This window comes from Bos indicus, chromosome 9 (genome assembly GCF_029378745.1).
Source record: "Bos indicus isolate NIAB-ARS_2022 breed Sahiwal x Tharparkar chromosome 9, NIAB-ARS_B.indTharparkar_mat_pri_1.0, whole genome shotgun sequence".
NCBI classification, from domain to species: domain Eukaryota; kingdom Metazoa; phylum Chordata; class Mammalia; order Artiodactyla; family Bovidae; genus Bos; species Bos indicus.
This window is the reverse complement of record NC_091768.1, coordinates 80,709,926-80,729,811: the sequence shown is the minus strand read 5'-3', so window position 1 is coordinate 80,729,811 and position 19,886 is coordinate 80,709,926. Positions and strand designations below refer to the sequence as shown.

Genomic DNA, 19,886 nt, shown 5'->3' with positions numbered 1-19,886 from the left:
CTGACCACTGGGACAGCAGCTTGAACCAGTAAGTGACGCCCTATCCTTCTGCAATGTCCCTTCAGTGTCCTTTACTGAGAAAGCTCAACATCATCTTCAATGTAAAGGAGAAATGCTTAAAAGGTTATGGAAGAGCAAGTGTTACAGGGTGAATTTGAAGCTGAGAGACAACAGCTATCTCGTTTAACTCACAATGACTTAACTGATATTTTAAGAGCACCGCTGACAATACTGTAATTATTCTAATGAAATGCTAAGAAAGAGGGAAGGACATTTGCAGACAGACAGTCTGACCTGTCTCTTGACTTTGGGTCATTTGATTATTTTATGCCACCTTCTATAGATAGTATAACAGGAAAAGATGATGGAGATATTATCATAATATTTTAAATATGATGCAATATTCAAAGTGGTCAAATTTGCTTCTACTTTGTGGTTGCTGTTGTTTAGTCACTCAGTCATGTCTGACTCTCTGCGACCCCACGGACTGTAGCCAACCAGGCTCCTCTGTCCATGGGATTTCCCAGGCAAGAATACTAGAGTGGGTGGTCATTTCCTTTTCCAAGGCATCTTCGTGACCCAAGAATCAACCCCTCATCTCCTGCATTGGCAGGCAGATTCTTTACCACTGAGCCACCAGGGAAGCCCAATTTGTGGTACTTGTGTTAGATAGATAAGGCTGAAGCGAAAGACCTAAACTAAAATTTGCATGCATATTGAAAATTAACCAATCTCTATCACACCTTTCCTGTTTATATCTGAATTGTTTATAATAACAGAAAGTACAAAACAATCCAAATGTGCACAAAGCAGACTCAACCATGGATAAACAGAGGTATAAAAGAGTAACATGCAGCAGTGAAAATTAAGTACCTAGAGTTACATAGATGAATACAGATGATCACACAAGTGTAACACTGAACAATAAAAGCAAGTCTTAGAAGACCAAAAGAGTATCACACCATTTAAATAACGTTCTAAAAGAAAGGGGAAAAAAACCCCCACAATATCAGTCCAGGCACACACATGTGGTAAAACCATAAGGAAAAGCAAGACAATAATCACAATAAAATGCTACCTAGAGCCAAGTTAGAGTCTCCTTCTCCCTACCCCAGTATGCATTTTAGGTTATCTCTTGTTTTTTCCCCCTGGATTCAAGTGTAATAAAATCATCATTAGTGCTGCTATTTTATAAACGCCTGACTCTCTTGCAGGCACATGGGGGCAGAGAATGGTTTTTGTTCGATACTGTATCTCTAGAGATTGGCACAACATCTGGGGTGTAGTATCAACACATATCTATATTACAGAATTAATGACATCTAATTGCAGAATTAATGACAGTGGCAAAGACAGCTGAGTAGAGAAGGAGGGCTGGTAGGAGGATGGCCAGCAGATGCAGAGGGCCCTGTTACGAAGGTGACCGCACAGACGTATTTCAACTGATCCGCACTGTGCAGGGTTCCCCACTCTCCAGCAGTAGAGCATTCCTATGAAACCCTTCACAAGCTGGTAAGGGTAAAGCAGAGAAGCAAGGACCTTAGGACATATCCTGCTAACAGATGCACAAAATAAACTGACATAAAGCGTTAAGCTGCCACAGTTTTCAGTTGAGTGTGGTTCCCAAGGAAGGAGCGTGGTGACATCCCTGTCACTGCGCTGAAGCACATACACTTCACTATAAAGCAGAAGCTGAACTCCATCTTTTCCTTTCATCTTTTTTCCATGTAAAAGTGAAAATCCTCTATGGATTTCTTTCAGTTGGCAAAAAGATACTAATGTAGGTCTTTTATAATAAAAGCCAAGTGGTATATAGCAAGCTCTGGAAAACTGGGGTGTGTGGGGGGGGCACCTGCATTTGCTTCCAGTCGTGCTCAGCGCCCTAGTGAAGGGCATGCAGGTAGACCTAGCAGGTGTGAGGGTCAGCAGGGAAAACCCACGAGGCGCTGGGACAGTGACGGCGTCAGGAGGGGAATGACTACAGAGCTAGATCGTGGGGTTTAGAGTGGCTAGAGAAGAACAGGAAGTCAGGAGAGTGACAGAGAATGAGGGTTTTTTTTGGGGGGGGGCGGTCACAGATCTAGTGGGAGCAAATAAACTGAATGGCGGGAGCCTGTGGTCCAAGAATGGCCTAGAGGTCAAGCTGTTCTCAGCGACCATGAGATCCAGGGGTGGCTACGGCAAGCAGCTCCTGGGAGGCTGTGATAAAAGTCAGCAGAATTGGGGAGAAAAAAAATATCATGAGGAGTGAATTTTATGTACTAATGGGATTGTACACTTCTGGGGCAAAAAAAAAGTTAAAAAAGAAATTGGAACCAAAAATACAAAGAAGCATAGCTTCTAAAACATTATCACAGATATTTTAGAAACCTGTCAATTAAGTATATCAATATAAAATATATATTTATAAACGATGAATATTGAGTGCCTTGCATCAATAGAAATACAAAGAATACCATTTTTCCTTTCAATTACATTAGAGTAATTCATCTTCTTTTGACCCTGCCACATTCCTGTTCTCATAGACACACAAAGTATGTTTAAAAGCCAATAAATAGCATACACACACATACACACACAAACCCAATGCTGTCATGGACAGAGCAATTAAAAATGATAAATATATTCCACAAAGGGATAAATCTCACCACTTTTATTATGGGTAGAATAAAGAGGGAAAACCAAAAATCCTGTGGAGTTCCAGAAGATATTCATTTAAAATATTCATTTCTTCTTCAAAATACTATTCATCCAGGAACTTCTAAGAGACTTTAATTTAATACTACCCATTATGAAATCAAAATACATTTAAAAGTATAAACTCAAGAAGAAACAACCCAAGAGTTCTAGAACCTCAGAAAACAAAACAAAAAAATACATATTTTATGTTGCTTCATAAGGTACATTAACTTTTAAAGCTAGCAATAATTTTCTCACCAGGATAACAAATAAATGAAAATAATCTGTTGTTGGTTAGAAATCAGAAAGTATACTAACTTTTATATTAGGAAGCATACTAAAATTTATACCAAATTTTAAAGACAGCTGGGAAAGCCAACTTTATGAAAAACTGTAAAAAAATTTTTTTTTAAACTTTATAAATTTCTAAGTGATTCCAAATAAGATTTTTCTGAGCTTTCAAAAATCAGAACGACTAAAAATAACTCTATTTGAAATAAATACCACAGGTTTTAGAAAAATCAAATGTTTACTTATGTTTCTAAGAGTTAAAACGTGAACAGTACAGCCTTAGCCACTTGCCAGTGAGAAAGCCCAAACTGAAGACCACACTGGAGTTGATCCTAAGAAAGCGGTTTTAATAGCTTCTGCAAATAACTAGTTGTTTAGTCGCTAAGTCGTGTCCAACTCTTTTGTGACTCGATGGACTGTAGCCCGCCAGGCTCCTCTGTCCATGGGATTTCCCAGGTAAGAATACTGGAGTGGGTTGCCATTAGTGATATTTTAATGGCAATTCTGGTAGGTGAAGAAGGAAGAAAATAGGGGGTGGGGGAAGAAGGGAGGAAAACAAAAACATGTTAAATGATCTTTGGGAGAAAAGATTTATGTAATGTTGTCTCTGTCTGTTTGGGCTCTGTAATAGAAGCAAATAGATGGGGAAACAGTGGAAACAGTGTCAGACTTTATTTTTTGGGGCTCCAAAATCACTGCAGACAGTGATTGCAGCCATGAAATTCAAAGACTCTTACTCCTTGGAAGGAAAGTTATGACCAACCTAGATAGCATATTCAAAAGCAGAGACATTACTTTGTCAACAAAGGTCCATCTAGTCAAAGCTATGGTTTTTCCAGTAGTCATGTATGGATGTGAGAGTTGGACTATACAGAAAGCTGAACGCCAAAGAATTGATGCTTTTAGACTGTGGTGTTGGAGAAGACTCTTGAGAGTCCCTTGGACTGCAAGGAGATCCAACCAGTCCATCCTAAAGGAGATCAGTCCTGGGTGTTCATTGGAAGGAATGATGTTGAAGCTAAAACTCCAATTTTTTGGCCACCTGATGTGAAGAGCTGACTCATTTGAAAAGACCCTGATGATGGGAAAGATTGAAGGCGGAAGGAGAAGGGATGACAGAGATGGTTGGATGGCATCACCAACTCAATGGACATGATTTTGGGTAAACTCCGGGAGTTGGTGATGGACAGGTAGGCCTGGCATGCTGCAGTTCATGGGGTTGCAAAGAGTCAGGCACGACTGAGCAACTGAACTGAACTGAACTGAACAGAAGCACCATACACTGGGTGGCTTGTAAAGCAAAATTCATTTCTTACAGTTCTACAGGCTGGGAAGTCCAAGACCAAGGTGCTGGTGGATTGGTGTCTGGTGAAGCCCCGCCTTCTGGTTCACAGATGGCAGTCTTCTTGCTGTGCTCTTACAAGGCAGAAGGGTCAAGAGACTTCTGTGGGGTCTCTTTTGTAAGGGTATAATCTCATTCACTAGGGTTATACTATCATGACCTAATCACCTCCCAAGGGTTCCACCTCTTAATACCATCATCACCTTAAAGATTTTAACATATGGATTTGGCTGGAGGGGGGCACGGAACACAAAAATTTACTCCATAGAAAATGTAAAGTTGAAGGAAAAGTTTATATATGCACTTCATCCTTAATATTATATGGATGTTAAACTTAGAGTCAATACTCTCTTGATCAGAATGCAGTAGCTGAAGGTTAATGTTTCAAACTAGTAAATGCTAGAAGAAATGACGTAGTTGAGAATATGGGGTGGGCAAAGAAGACCTAATCTAGCCATCTTTTCTATCTTAATTGACATCAGGTGCTACGATTGAACTAGTATCTAGAGATGTTCATCAGATTACCTCAGATTTATAGATTGACCATGAGGAATATATATATATATATATATATATATATATATATATATAAGCTTGCATGTGTGCTCAGCTGCTTCAGTCATTTTTGACTCTGAAATGCTATGAACCTTAGTCCTCCAGGCTCCTGTGTCCATGTACTGGAGTGGAGTGCCATTTCCTTCTCCAGGGGATCTTCCTGACCCAGGGACGGAACCCATGTCACCTTTATCTTCTGTACTGCAGGCAGAGTCTTTACTCAATGAGCCATCTGGGAAGCCTATATGTATGCATATATATACATACATATATGTGTGTGTGTATGAGGAGGTCATGGCAACCCACTCCAGTATTCTTGCCTGGAGAATCCCATGGACAGAGCCTGGCAGGCTACAGTCCATGGGGTTGCAAAGAGTCAGCCAGGACTGAGTGACTAAGCACACACAGCGCGCACACACACACACACACACACACACACAATATTTGCCTCAGCTATTGTTTTAAAAATCCATTACTGATACTGAATCCAGGACAAATGTTTTGGTCAATACACTTTTGTGACATCAAAATATCCTGAATCAAATCTCCCCAAATGCTGGATCTGAAAACTCTTTCCTTTTAGTGGCCTTCTTTTCCTTCCTTATGCTGTGATGGTGCTAGTATCAGTGCACTGACGAGGATTTACAGAAAGGGATAAAGGTTTCTGTCCAAGATCCTTTATCCAGGTAGAAGCCCCAGATCCCAAACACTGGAGGAAGAAGGGATAAGCCACTTAAATAACTAAGTTCAAAGTGTTCCTGAGCTACTGCAAACACTTAACTGCTTATCTCTTTATCTTAAGTGAAGGCTCCACTTCCAAAACCCCACCCTCCATTGGGAGTATAAGAGGTATAGGGCTTTAGCATCATTCTCTTCCATGCCCAGCATGTGTATCTATTATGATATGGACCAGCTGCCTGTGTGTTTTAGATCCAGTGGCTGTTACCCATGCACAGAAGTGGGCTTTACTCCACTTAAGTATTATTCTACACACGGATACCTCTTGAGAGTGGAGCATATTATGAAAATTATTCCCTACTTTTGAATTTCTTAGTCTTCAAAACTCTTTGACTTAAACATATATGTGGCAAAGTTTATGATGTGTTTGATATTTAAATTGAGCACATCTGGGAAAATATCTTAACGTCTTCTGGTAGCCAGAATGCTTCCAGACATGAGCTTAGAGACATGTTAGTAAGTGATAAAGTGCTATGAAAATTCTTTCTTAGGAACACTCTCTAGAAGTTCCCTATAGGAGCGTCTTTGGCAATGTTTTTACTTAAGTCTCTCAATTCCCTCTGTTATAAAACTCTTAACAGAATATTATGATTCGCTTACTTATTAACATAATGCAACATAAATTATAGACCTTAGGCTATGTCATTAAATTCGTTTCTTTAATTCATTTTTATTTTTTATTTTATTGTAGTAAGAACACTTAACATGAACTCTACCCTCATCAAATTTTAAGGGTATCATACAGTATTATTAACTATAGGCGAATGGTATAAAACAGGTCTCTAGAATTTATTCACCTTACGTAACTGAAACTTCGTACCTGCTGATTAGCAACTGCTCATTCCCCTCTGCCCACCCCCTAGCAACCACCATTCTATTCTGTTCTCTGAGTCTGATTATTTTAGAAAGCTTGTAAGTGGAATCATGCAATATTTGCCCTTCTGTAACTGGCTTCATTTCATTTAGCAAAATGTATTAAACTACTAAATTCTTTAAATTGAATAAATCTAGTCAGATGTGGAAAAGCTCTCTACAGATACCTGATGATAAAAGCATGTTTACACAACCATTTTGTGGAAGGTGTCATTAACATAAAAAAATTGGTCCCTGTTTTAAGTCCAATCAACAGGTCTGTCTTACCTTAATTTTGAAAGCACACTGTAAATAATGTATATCTCTATTTTAGTAATACTGTAATTATGGACCCAAATCCTTTGGTGTTTTTCCAAATCACTGTGTTTTTAGGTAGTAAATTTAGAAGCTAAGGTTACTATTTCTACTTGAACATTATCACGAAATATTCTGCACGGGGTTGCACATAATCAGCTCCAGTGATGCCCAGATCATCTTCGTGCCTGAATAAACCCCTGATGAGAAAATTCTTTAAATCTTTCAGGCCATGAGGACAACATTTAGTAAAAAAAAAAAAAAAAAAAAAGCTTTTGGTAGTCACCACAGTGTATAGGGTATAAAGGCTATACTTGAAATATACCCCAATGAATTCGTGCATTAAAATCATGATATATTCCATTTTTCCAAAAGGATGTTATAGCAATGATCATCCAGTCTAGGCCTCCTCTGGTGGCTCAGCAGTAAAAATAATCCACCTGCCAATACAGGAGACGTGGGTTCGATCCCTGGGTTGAGAAGATCCCCTGGAGAAGGAAATGGCAACCCACTCCAGTATTCTTGCCTGGGTAATTCCATAGCAGGCTCTAGTCCATGGAGTCACAAAAGACTTGGACATGACTTAACAGCTAAACAACAACATATGGTCATCTACGACATGTAATGTGCGTTTATGTAGTTGTTCTGCAAGTTGGTTTGTCCCCCTTTCCCACTGAATATTCCGTCTGTCTCTTCGCTGGTTTCTTCCTACCTCCTCTGCCTCTAAACTCTGCATACCCCAGGGCTCAGACATTGGAGTGCGTCTGTTTTTCCAGCCTCATCCACTACCTTGAAGATCTGATCCAGTCTCCGGACTTTGGATACTATCTCTGTGATAAGGGCTCCTATTTACATGACATCTTTAGCCAGACCTCTCCCTTGAATTCCAGCTATCTATTCAACGTCCTCATTTGAACATTTCAGATAGGAATCTCCAACTTCACAGGTCCAACACAGACCTTCCTGCATTCCCTGACAAATCTCCTCTCACAGCCATCCTCATCTCCATGGATGGAAATTCTGACTTTATAGTCATGTGTCCCCCAGCTCTGCTTGTGCCATTCATGTGCAGGTCCTGATGGCTCTCTGTCTAAAAATCATGTCCAGAATCTGACACTTTGTACCACTTTTCCTGCTCCCTCCGTGGTCCGAGTCACCACCAACTTTCCCCTTAGTTGCTGGCAAAGCCTCCTGCCTGACTTTTCTGCTTGACTCCACTCTGTTCTATGCAGCAGCCAGAGTGAGGCTATGAAAAGTCAGATCACGTCATCCTGCTCAACGCCCTTCAAAAGCTTCCTATCTCATGTTCAGTAAAAGCCAAAGAGCCCTTTGCAGCACATGCCAAGAGGCCCTTTGCTGTTTCCTGCCACTGTCCCCCTAGCTTGCCCTGCTCCAGCCCCACTGGTCTTCTGTGTGGGGCCTCTAAATTTGCTGTTTTCTTAAACCACTTTCCCACTGTCTTCATGCAAACCTTAGCTTGTAAGGAGGCTCCTCCCCAGTGATACTCCCTAGCTCCTATACTGCCTTTTTTCCCTTCCCAAGCAACATTTTAAAATATACTTATTCATTTTTAATTGGAGGATAACTGATTTACAATTTTGTGTTGGTTTCTGTCATATATCAACATGAATCACCCATAGGTATACATATGCCCCCTCCTTCTTGAACCTCCCTCCCACCTCCCATCCCATCCCACCCCTCTAGGCGTCACAGAACACTGGGTTGAGCTCCCTGTGTCATATAGCAAATTCCCACTGGCTACCTATTTTACATATGGTAATGTATATGTTTCCATGCTACTCTCTCAATTCCTCCCACTCTCTCCTTCCCTCTGTGTCCACAAATCTATTCTCTATTTCTGCATCTCCATTCAGATCAGATCAGATCAGTTGCTCAGTCGTGTCTGACTCTTTGCGACCCCATAATCGCAGCACGCCAGGCCTCCCTGTCCATCACCAACTCCCGGAGTTCACTGAGACTCACGTCCGAGTCAGTGATGCCATCTAGCCATCTCATCCTCTGGCATCCCCTTCTCCTCCTGCCCCCAATCCCTCCCAGCATCAGGGTCTTTTCCAATGAGTCAACTCTTTGCATGAGGTGGCCAAGGTACTGGAGTTTCAGCTTTAGCATCATTCCTTCCAAAGAAATCCCAGGGCTGATCTCCTTCAGAATGGACTGGCTGGATCTCCTTGCAGTCCAAGGGACTCTCAAGAGTCTTCTCCAACACCACAGTTCAAAAGCATCTATTCTTCGGCACTCAGCCTTCTTCACAGTCCAACTCTCACATCCATACATGACCACAGGAAAAACCATAGCCTTGACTAGACGAACCTTTGTTGGCAAAGTAATGTCTCTGCTTTTGAATATGCTGTCTAGGTTGGTCATAACTTTCCTTCCAAGGAGTAAGCGTCTTTTAATTTCATGGCTGCAGTCACCATCTGTAGTGATTTTGGAGCCCAGAAAAATCAAGTCTGACACTGTTTCCACTGTTTCCCCATCTATTTCCCATGAAGGGGTGGTACTGGATGCCATGATCTTCATTTTCTGAATGTTGAGTTTTAAGCCAACTTTTTCACTCTCCACTTTCACTTTCATCAAGAGGCTTTTGAGTTCCTCTTCACTTTCTGCCATAAGGGTGATGTCATCTGCATACCTGAGGTTATTGATATTTCTCCCAGCAATCTTGATTCCAGCTTGTGCTTCTTCCAGTCCAGCGTTTCTCATGATGTACTCTGCATATAAGTTAAATAAACAGGGTGACAATATACAGCCTTGATGAACTCCTTTTCCTATTTGGAACCAGTCTGTTGTTCCATGTCCAGTTCTAACTGTTGCTTCCTGACCTGCATACAAATTTCTCAAGAGGCAGGTCAGGTGGTCTGGTATTCCCATCTCTTGAAGAATTTTCCACTGTTTATTGTGATCCACACAGTCAGAGGCTTTGGCATAGTCAATAAAGAAGAAATAGATGTTTTTCTGGAACTCTCTTGCTTTTTCCATGATCCAGCAGATGTTGGCAATTTGATCTCTGGTTCCTCTGCCTTTTCTAAATCCAGCTTAAACATCAGGAAGTTCACGGTTCACATATTGCTGAAGCCTGGCTTGGAGAATTTTGAGCATTACTTTACTAGCGTGTGAGATGAGTGCAATTGTGCGGTAGTTTGAGCATTCTTTGGCATTGCCTTTCTTTGGGATTGGAATGAAAACTGACCTTTTCCAGTCCTGTGGCCACTGCTGAGTTTTCCAGATTTGCTGGCATATTGAGTACAGCACTTTCACAGCATCATCTTTCAGGATTTGGAATAGCTCGACTGGAATTTCATCACCTCCACTAGCTTTGTTCGTAGTGATGCTTTCTAAGGCCCACTTGACTTCACATTCCAGGATGTCTGGCTCTAGGTCAGTGAGCACACCATTGTGATTATCTGCGTCGTGAAGATCTTTTTTGTACAGTTCTTCTGTGTATTCTTGCCATCTCTTCTTAATATCTTCTGCTTCTGTTAGGTCCATACCATTTCTGTCCTTTATTAAGCTCATCTTTGCATGAAATGTTCCTTTGGTATCTCTGATTTTCTTGAAAAGATCCCTAGTCTTTCCCATTCTGTTGTTTTCCTCTATTTCTTTGCATCTCCATTACTGCCCTTCAAATAGGTTCATGGAGAGTAGATTCTAGTAGGAGAAAGGAGAGGATTAAAAAAAAAAATGTTGCTCCTTCACAAGCATCATTTTTTATATCCTACCCTTTCTCCCACTAGAATCTGATCTCAATGAGGCTAGTATTTGTTGTATAAGTTATTCACTGGTGATTCCCTGGTGCTCAACAAATACTTGCCAAATGAATGAATGAATGATTAAATTTTACCTCTTTTTGTCTTCTCACTTAGAAGACAGGAGCCTGCCCTGCTCAAAATCATTCAACAAGTATGTTTTGAAGGCTGGCTGTCAACCCGGGTCTTTTGATGAAAAGATGAAAAGCCCATCCTCTTTCTATTAAGACTTGCTAACTACCTTGTAATATGACTTCCCTGGTGGCTCAGATGGTAAAGAATCTGCCTGCAATGCAGGAGACCTGGGTTCAGTCCCTGGGTTGGAAAGATCCCCTCCAGAAGGGAATAGCTACCCACTCCAGTATTCTTGTCTGGAGAATTTCATGGACAGCGGAGCCTGGCAAGCTACAGTCTATGGGGCTGCAAAGAGTCAGACAGGACTCAGTGACTAACACATTACCATAGTCTTATCATTTCAGATAAGGAGTACCACCTCAGGCTTGGTTTTCTTACTGAAATGAAGTGAAGTCGCTCAGTTGTGTTTGACTCTTTGCAACCCCGTGGACTGTAGGCCACCAGGCTCCTCTGTCCATGGGATTCTCCGGGCAAGAATACTGGAACTGGTTGCCGTATCTACCAGTTCATGTCCCAGTGGAAGAGCATTAAAACATGTTCACTAAATATTGTAAAGTAATTAGCCTCCAATTAAAATAAATAAATTTAAATTAAAAATCAAAAAATAAAACTGACCCCCAAAAAAGAACTATAATAAAATAAATAAAAAGTACAGAGAAGAATTTTACCCAAAAAGGATGGTAACCACTTCTTGTCAAGATTGTGAACCCATCACGGATAAAGATTATATTTTATTCATTCCCCAGTCACCAGTGCTTGGTTCAGAGTTTAGAACTAGGCTGGAGCTAAACTTATGTTCAGTTAAGGAAGAGAACTGTATTAAGCTAACCCTAAGCAGGACCACTAGTTAACCAGAGATATTACTTTGCCAACAAAGGTCTGTCTAGTCAAGGCTATGGTTTTTCCAGTGGTCATGTATGGATGTGAGAGTTGGACTGTGAAGAAAGCTGAGCACCGAAGAATTGATGCTTTTGAACTGTGGTGTTGGAGAAGACTCTTGAGAGTCCCTTGGACTGCAAGGAGATCCAACCAATCCATTCTGAAGGAGATCAACCCTGGGATTTCTTTGGAAGGAATGATGCTAAAGCTGAAACTCCAGTACTTTGGCCACCTCATTCGAAGAGTTGACTCATTGGAAAAGACTCTGATGCTGGGAGGGATTTGGGGCAGGAGGAGAAGGGGATGACAGAGGATGAGATGGCTGGATGGCTTGATGGACGTGAGTCTAAGTGAACTCCGGGAGTTGGTGATGGACAGGGAGGCCTGGCCTGCTGCGATTCATGAGGTTGCAAAGAGTCGAACACAACTGAGCGACCAAACTGAACTGAACTGAACCAGGATCACTGAAGTGGCCAACTGAAAATGCTGACAGTGAAACTGACAGGTGTCATGGAATTCTGCCCTCTGCTCACTTGTGAAGTAGCCAGAGCGCCTGATGGGAACTCTACTGCTTTATGAATGAGGCAATAAATGAGGAAGGCTGAAGGCGCGTTCTTCAGCAAAAATTATATTCTTGGTCAGTAACACTGTGGTGAACCACAGGTGCTTACTTTGTGCCAAGACCTCTGCCTGGTGCTTAACAATCTTATTTAACCACCACAAGAGCCCTTTAAGATAGGATTGCACCACCATTTTACAAACTATAACTAAATAAATATGGGAGGTAGAGTGACTTCCTCAAACTCGTATACATTCCCGTATTATTGAGTCTTGGGATTAGACCTCTTGACTTCTATACAGTGCTTTTATTTATATACAAAAAAGCTATTATCTATACAAAAGATTCTTTTACATATGAAAGATAATAGACATTAAATTTACCTTGCCTTCCATGGTATAAATGAATGCAAATATTCTGATTCTGAAATTCACAGCCTTCTATTACATTTCCCCACATTCTTTTACATTTACTTAATTCTTATTTCAACACTGTAATAAGAATTCTTATTTCAACACTCCTCTGTTTGGGGAGTTCCAAACAGGTACAATATTTCAGGAGTATAATTTGAACAGATGAATCAAAAGTTTTTCAAATACTTTTAGAAATGCATCTTACTGGCTCACAGAAACTTACAGACAAGAACATTTATTTCACTGTAGTCCATATATTAACAATCTGGAAATGGTTAACCTGACCCAAATGACATATTTAAACCTTGAAGGAATGGGGGGATGTTTCTATATCCTTGAAATGTCATGTCTTTGAACAACAGTGAACAACTTGAGAAAATACTCACATAATCAATGTGAAAAACAAGTAACAGAAAGTAACCAGAGATGACTATAGTTAGTAATACTGTATTGCTTATTTGAAAGTTGCTAAGAGAAGGACATAACTGAGCGACTGAACTGAACTGAACTGAACTGAAGAGAAGGATCTCAAAAAAATTCTCATCACACACACACAAAGTAACCACAACCCTGAACACTGACTGTGTGCCAGGCACTGAGCTGAGCTCCCTCCTGACCCATCTCATTTAATCCTTACAAAAACCTCAGAAGCCAGAGACTCCAACAAACTTGATTTTACAGATTAAAGAATACTGGCCCAGAAAACTTTTATATAGAGCATGATCTCAGTTTATGTAAAACATACAAAGAAATAATGACCTAAAAATATAGTTTTTAGCCAGGATACTTGAAGCAGTTGATGGACATTTGACGTCCATTGATGGACACTACAAGGGGATATAGTACGCTGGGATACTATGTTCTAGTGATTGATAAGCAGGAAGCTGACATCCGCTGAAAATTATATCATAGTGTAACTAGCTTTTTCAAGTGGCAAAATACACACTTACAACCTGAACATTTTACTCAAATTATAACTTACTATGTCTAATCAGTAATCAAATAAAAACAGTGCTGGCTTCTTCCTATTTGCTTGTATTCTCTTTCCCTCCCTGCCACCACTTCCAATTTTGTGCATTTTCTTTCCCACATATTTTAAAGTGGAGTCAGAAAAGTTTTTTCCATTCATATTTCTGAGAACTTGCTGAAAACTTTTAAAGAAAACAGCAAGCTAAAGCATAAACAAGCATTAATATGTCAAAGTTTCTTGAAGTATTTCCCCTTAGGAATTACCTACCATTATTTTATACTACTTTTGCTGTTTTTCAGGAGAAAAAAACAAGCATTAAATTTACTATCCCTAGAAGAGTTTTGAAAAACATATGTTTTGATCGTTTAATTTGAAAATATACTTTCTATGAACTTCCCTGCTATTCAGGGCCATGAAGTAGATGAAGCAGTTACCTGTGTGTTTGGGTTAGTTGTTAAGCTGAGATTTTGTTTGCATCTAGATCAGGTTAGGAAAATGTTTACAGTGCATCTCTGTCCTAAGAGAACCTACAGAATCAACAAGTCCTAAGTACATACAGTGTGAAGGACACACATATTGAATTAGCCATGGGGGAAAAAATCTTTAAAAAAGGAAAAAAGGCATTTAAAATTGTGGCTACTGTACAGCCTGGACTACTACTTTCTGGAAGGAAACTGTAGATTTGTTAATATATGTAGAAACACATAGGGTAGAACCTGATTCTCCTACTTACCTCTTTCTAAAAGCTGTGATATTTATTTATGTGCTCACTGTTTCAAACCACTGTCATTTCATCGCAAGCAGAAAACTAGCTCACATCTATGTTTTGTAAATGTTTTTCCATCAACCTGGTATGCTTTTTAATTCCAGTCCACCGAGTCAACTATTATTTACCGTTTGAGACCCAGCTCCTCTCTCTCCTTGACAAAGTACAGCTGGAGGAAAGATATACACATTGATACTGAGATTTTATATTGTATATTGGTGTATCCTTGCATTTATGTCACTGGATTTAAGTATCTGTTTCTATCTGGCTGCCCCAGAAGACTGTGAGCTTAAGACTGGGAGCATAATGTTCTATCCATCTTTAGATCCTTAGGTTCAGTTCACCTGCTTGAGTATTCAGTTGCCCTTAGGAAAGTATTCTTTACACTCTGAACTTGTTCTCTTCTGTAAAATGGTCATAAGAATATATACCACACAGATTTACTGTGAAGACTCAGTGAGATCTTGCACATGGAAGTGCCTGCAACCTAGGTTGTCATGACTGCTGACTTGAATCTGAACCACTCCATCAGTTCAGTTCAGTTCAGTCACTCAGTCATGTCTGACTCTTTGTGACCACATGGACTGTAGCACACCAGGCTTCGCTGTCCATCAAAAACTCCCAGAGCTTACTCAAACTCATGTCCATCGAGTCAGTGATGTCATCCAACCATCTCATCCTCTGTTGTCCCCTTCTCCTCCCGCCTTCAATCTTTCCCACCACTCGTGACCCCATGGACTACAGCACACGAGGCTTCCCTGTCCCTCACCAACTCCTGGAGCTTACTCAAAACTCACATCCATCAAGTCGGTGATGCCATCCAACCATCTCATCCTCCATCGTCCCCTTCTCCTCCCGCCTTCAATTTTTCCCACCATTCCATGCATCGCTGCAACACATGTCAAAAGAGTAAGTCAGCAGACAGCAAAATGCCCAAGACCTAGATCCTCCATACATGATTACCAAACGAATAAATACAATGAACAGAAACCAAAGGGTGTAGACCAGTGGTTATTTGAGTTACAAGAACTTCAAGGATACGATGAAAGCTATGGCCTTTCTCCCCCTATGCACACATACTCAATTTTATGTGGAATTTCAGGGACTCTGCAAACCTCCTGAAGTTTAGTCATGGTCCCGCAAGTCGACAGGCATCAGTACAAGGCATTCAGTTCAGTTGCTCAGTCGTGTCTGACTCTTTGTGACCCCATGAACCTCAGCACACCGGGCACAAGGCCCTACTGAAGACAATCCCATATACAGACTAGATGACTCTGGTCCAGATTAATTCAGATTCCTTCTCTGACGGCTAGTGTGAGTTCACCCTGCACTGCATAAGGCTCTGGTCATTACCCTTGGGTCTGGAAGAATACCTATAGAACACTCAACCATGAAGTGTCCTCTCCTGGAATGTGGATGCAGGGAAACCAAAATGTAAAGATCCTGCTTTTCTGGATTGTTTTCTGTGATTTAACAGTATATCCGAAAAAAGAACCAGATGGAACCTTTCAAGGCTTTAGGTTTTTCTCATTCATTGTCAAGGCAAACATTTAGAAAGTCAGGGTGGACATCTGCCTCAAGTAGTGTTAGGGTTTTGGTCAGAGAGTTTCTGAGCACACAAAATAAGATGCTGATTTTCTTTCAAGTTTCCACTAATCTTAATGCATATACCTCTCCAATTAAAATACAGCTGAATGCATAGATCTCTGCATACAAACCTCATAATGTCTATTTACATGCTTCAATATCAACTGTAAATATTTTAACTCCCATACAGTCCTCGGATCCAACCAGTCCATTCTAAAGGAGATCAGCCCTGGTGTTCTTTGGAAGGAATGATGCTAAAGCTGAAACTCCAGTACTTTGGCCACCTCATGCAAAGAGTTGACTCATTGGAAAAGACTCTGATGCTGGGAGGGATTGGGGGCAGGAGGAGAAGGGGATGACAGAGAATAAGATGGCTGGATGGCATCACCAACTCGATGGACGTGAGTTTGAGTGAACTCTGGGAGATAGTGATGGACAGGGAGGCCTGGCATGCTGCAATTCATGGGGTCGCAAAGAGTCAGACACGACTGAGCGACTGAACTGAACTGAACTGATACAGTCCTCTTCATGTGGAGACCTGAGGGAACACTCAAAGGAGAGCAACTGGTCACATAGGCTGCAGGGCTGTCAGGAATTTTCCTGGAGATGATCTTTACTCGGTGGACTATTTCTCCACATGTAATTTCTCTAGAGATCCCTACTGTACACTTTAATAGAACTCTCTTGGACCCAGAATCAGGTGCTGCTTCTTCCTTGTTTTAAAAACACCTGTAACATGGTACACATCAAATCACACCATAACTATCTGTTGATGCTTCTATTTCTCCTTCTCTACTGTGGGAGCCCCATGGGCAGAGATAATGTCCTGCTCATCTGGGCACCCCCAGGGCTTAACACAGCGCTCATTTGTAAAAGCAGCCATGGAGGAGGAACACAAACATGAAAGGCATGTTCCTTGCCTTCAAGAAGTTCACAGTGGGGTGACCAAAATAGATAATCACGATGTAATTTAACAGAGTCCAGACTGGCAGGGGAAAATGAGATAAGGTCTCCCTAGAGTGTGTCCTATCTTGAGTTCTGGAGAATGAGTAGGAGGCGGTCCCCAGGAGGAGGGCGATGGATGAGGACAAGGGTGTGCCTGTTTGGGCAGAAGCAGCAGCGAGTGATAGAAGGAACTGCAAGCAATTCTGGAGAGCTAACATCAAGAGATGAGATAAGAGAAGCAGAAAGGAGCTCCAGTATGACTAGGTTTAGAACAACACGGTGAGGAGTTCGGCCTTTATGTCAAAGGAAAATCAGCGCCTCTGTACAATTTTCAATAGAGGAGCAGCATATTCAAGAGAGCTCACCCTAAGAGCAGATATAACAGACTAAAAAGTGAGAATACTGAAGGCAGAGGAGCCCGTGAGGAGGCTGTTTAGGAGGGCCACGTGTGAGCAAATGTGGAAACAAAAAAAAAGCAGTTGTTAATAATATTGAAGGAGTTTCCCAGGTGTTGCTGAGCTTAGTCGCTTCAGTCATATCCAACTCTTCGTGACCCCATGGACTATACAATCCATGGAATTCTCCAGGCCAGAATATGGGAGTGTGTAGCCTTTCCTTTCTCCAGGGGATATTCCCAACCCAGGGATCAAACTCAGGTCTCCTGTATTGCAGGTGGATTCTTTACCAGCTGAGCCACAAGGGAAGCCCAAGAACACTGGAATGGGTAGCCTATCCCTTCTCCAGGGGATCTTCCCAACCCAGGAATCGAACTGGGTGCTCCTGCATTGCAGGAAGATTCTTTACCAACTGAGCTATCAGGGAAGCTGGCCGTGTGCAAAACCAACATTTATGGGACAAAGAGAGCCTGGAAAATGGCCCAAGGAAGAATGTTAGAGAGGGAGGAGAAAGAGGCAAGGATGACGAGCATTAAGGAAGCCATGACAGAATAGTTCCACAGAGAAGGAATATTTCAATAACCTCAAATATTGAAAAGAAGCTGGAGGAACACAAATGTTTTCACTGAATCTGACAATGAGGAGGTTTTGTGTCTTGAATATAGTAATTTCAACAGACTTCAGGAATCAGGAACCAGTGTGAGAAGTGAGCTGGAGTTGAGACACTGAAATCAGGGAATAAGAAATATTCTTTCCCAAAGAATGTCTGGGAAAGGGAAGAAAAATAGACGAATAATTACAGGGACCCTAAGAGACTTCAACTCTGAAACAGTATGCTTTCACTGACTCATGAATGATTTATGAAATTTTGAAGTATTTTTTTACTTAATGGGAAATCTACTTGATAGTAAATCCAATGAATTTCTCCCTTACTCAGTCACCTGAATATTTTGATCATTAACGGTAAAATGTTTAATCTCTGGCAATTGGTGAAGAGAAGTCAAACATTTAGGAAGGAAGGTCCAGCATGTAATTTATTTGTTTAGAATGGGCCTTTGTTTAATGTCAATGAATGTGGTTCAGATACTTAAAATACACATTGGTTTCTTCATTCAACTATGCAATTACCCAAGGCAGTAAGTCAGTATGCTTTTCAATTCTCTGTCATTCTTCCCACACCCATCTGCTGCTTTTAAGATTTCCAGAGACTCCATCTGGACAAGACATACTGCATCTCACCTACCTCAAACCACCACCCAAAAAAACCCCACACCTCCTCTTCAAGGCACAAGGGCACTTCCTCTTTTCAGCTTCAAAATAGTTTCTCCATAACATTTTGCTTAAGGTTGTGAGTCTAAAGGAAGATTTTGCTTTTATACAAATTAGAAGCAGCTCTCAAACTACAAAGAAGGCACATTACCGGAAAAAAGCTAAAGAAAGATGTGTAAGACCACCACATAGAAAAACCACAAAACTTTACAGAGATAAGGTTAAAAGGAGCCCTAAAGAAATGGAGGAATATACTATGTTCCCAGAAGGTACAATATTACAAAATGTGAACTCTCCCTAAATTAATAGCACTCAATGTTATTTCAATTAACAACCTAATTTTTAATGTAAAAAAAAAAAGGATGGCAAGCTGATTCTAAAATTAAATAGAAATGCAAAAGGCCAAGAGAAATCAAAACAATCTTTAAGCATAAAGTTGGAGGACTTACAGTATCAGATATCAAGATTTAATTTATGGCTATTGTAAGTGTGTGGCAAGAACAGATAAATAGACCAATAAGACAGAAGAGAATCCAGACACAGACCAACACATAACAGTCATCTAATATAGAATAAAGCTGCCACTGCCATTCTTTAGGTGAAAAAACAGACATCCATGTGAGAGAGAAGACTCCTACCTCACACCACACACCAAATTCACTACCAGATGGACCATAAATGTGAGATGTCAAATGACAAAACTAGAATATAGAATAGGGGAATATCTTCATGATCTTGGATTACATAGCTATTTCTTAAAAGGGCAAAAGTAATCATGTACAGCAGTGGAACAGATTAATAAAACGGCTTTGTTGAAAATAAGATTTTTTTTTTAATTGGAGGCTAATTACTTCACAATATTGTAGTGGTTTTTTGCCACACATTGACATGAATCGGCCATGGGTGTACATGTTTCAATTGCTCAAAAGATGCAGCGTACAGTTACGACAAGCAATATTTAAAAATATATATATTTGTAATACATGTACTTCTGAAATAGTATCAATTCAGATCAGTTCAGTCACTTAGTTGTGTCCGACTCTTTGCAAACCCATGGACTGCAGTACGTATGCCAGGCTTCCCTCTCCATCACCAACTCCCAGAGCTTACTCAAACTCATGTCCATTGAGTTGGTGATACCATCCAACCATCTCATCCTCTGTCATCCCCTTCTCCCACCTTCAATCTTTTCCAACATTAGGGTCTTTTCAAATGAGTCACTTTTTCGCATCAGGTGGCCAAAGGATTGGAGTTTCAGCTTCAGCATCAGTCCTTCCAATGAATATTCAGGACTGATTTCCTTTAGGAAGGACGGGTTGGATCCCCTCGCTGTCCAAGAGACTCTCAGAGTCTTCTCAAACACCACAGTTCAAAAGCATCAATTCTTCAGTGCTCAGCTTTATCTTTAGAGTCCAACTCTCACATCCAT

The 19,886-nt window shown here is 40.8% G+C and overlaps 1 protein-coding gene across 3 annotated transcripts in view; it reads right to left on the bottom strand.

The window, feature by feature from the left end:
• Nucleotides 1-19,886, bottom strand: part of AIG1 (androgen induced 1) — a 272,202-nt gene that overhangs the window by 200,874 nt on the left and 51,442 nt on the right. The window contains exon 2 of one of the 3 annotated variants that reach the window (XM_070796289.1): nt 8,477-19,886. This exon is cut by the window's right edge and continues 24,352 nt beyond it. The exons of the other annotated variants lie outside the window; for them this stretch is intronic. The gene's annotated coding sequence lies outside the window, so the exon portion shown is untranslated. Of the gene's footprint in view, nt 1-8,476 lie in introns of those variants that run through there. 3 annotated transcript variants of the gene reach the window in all.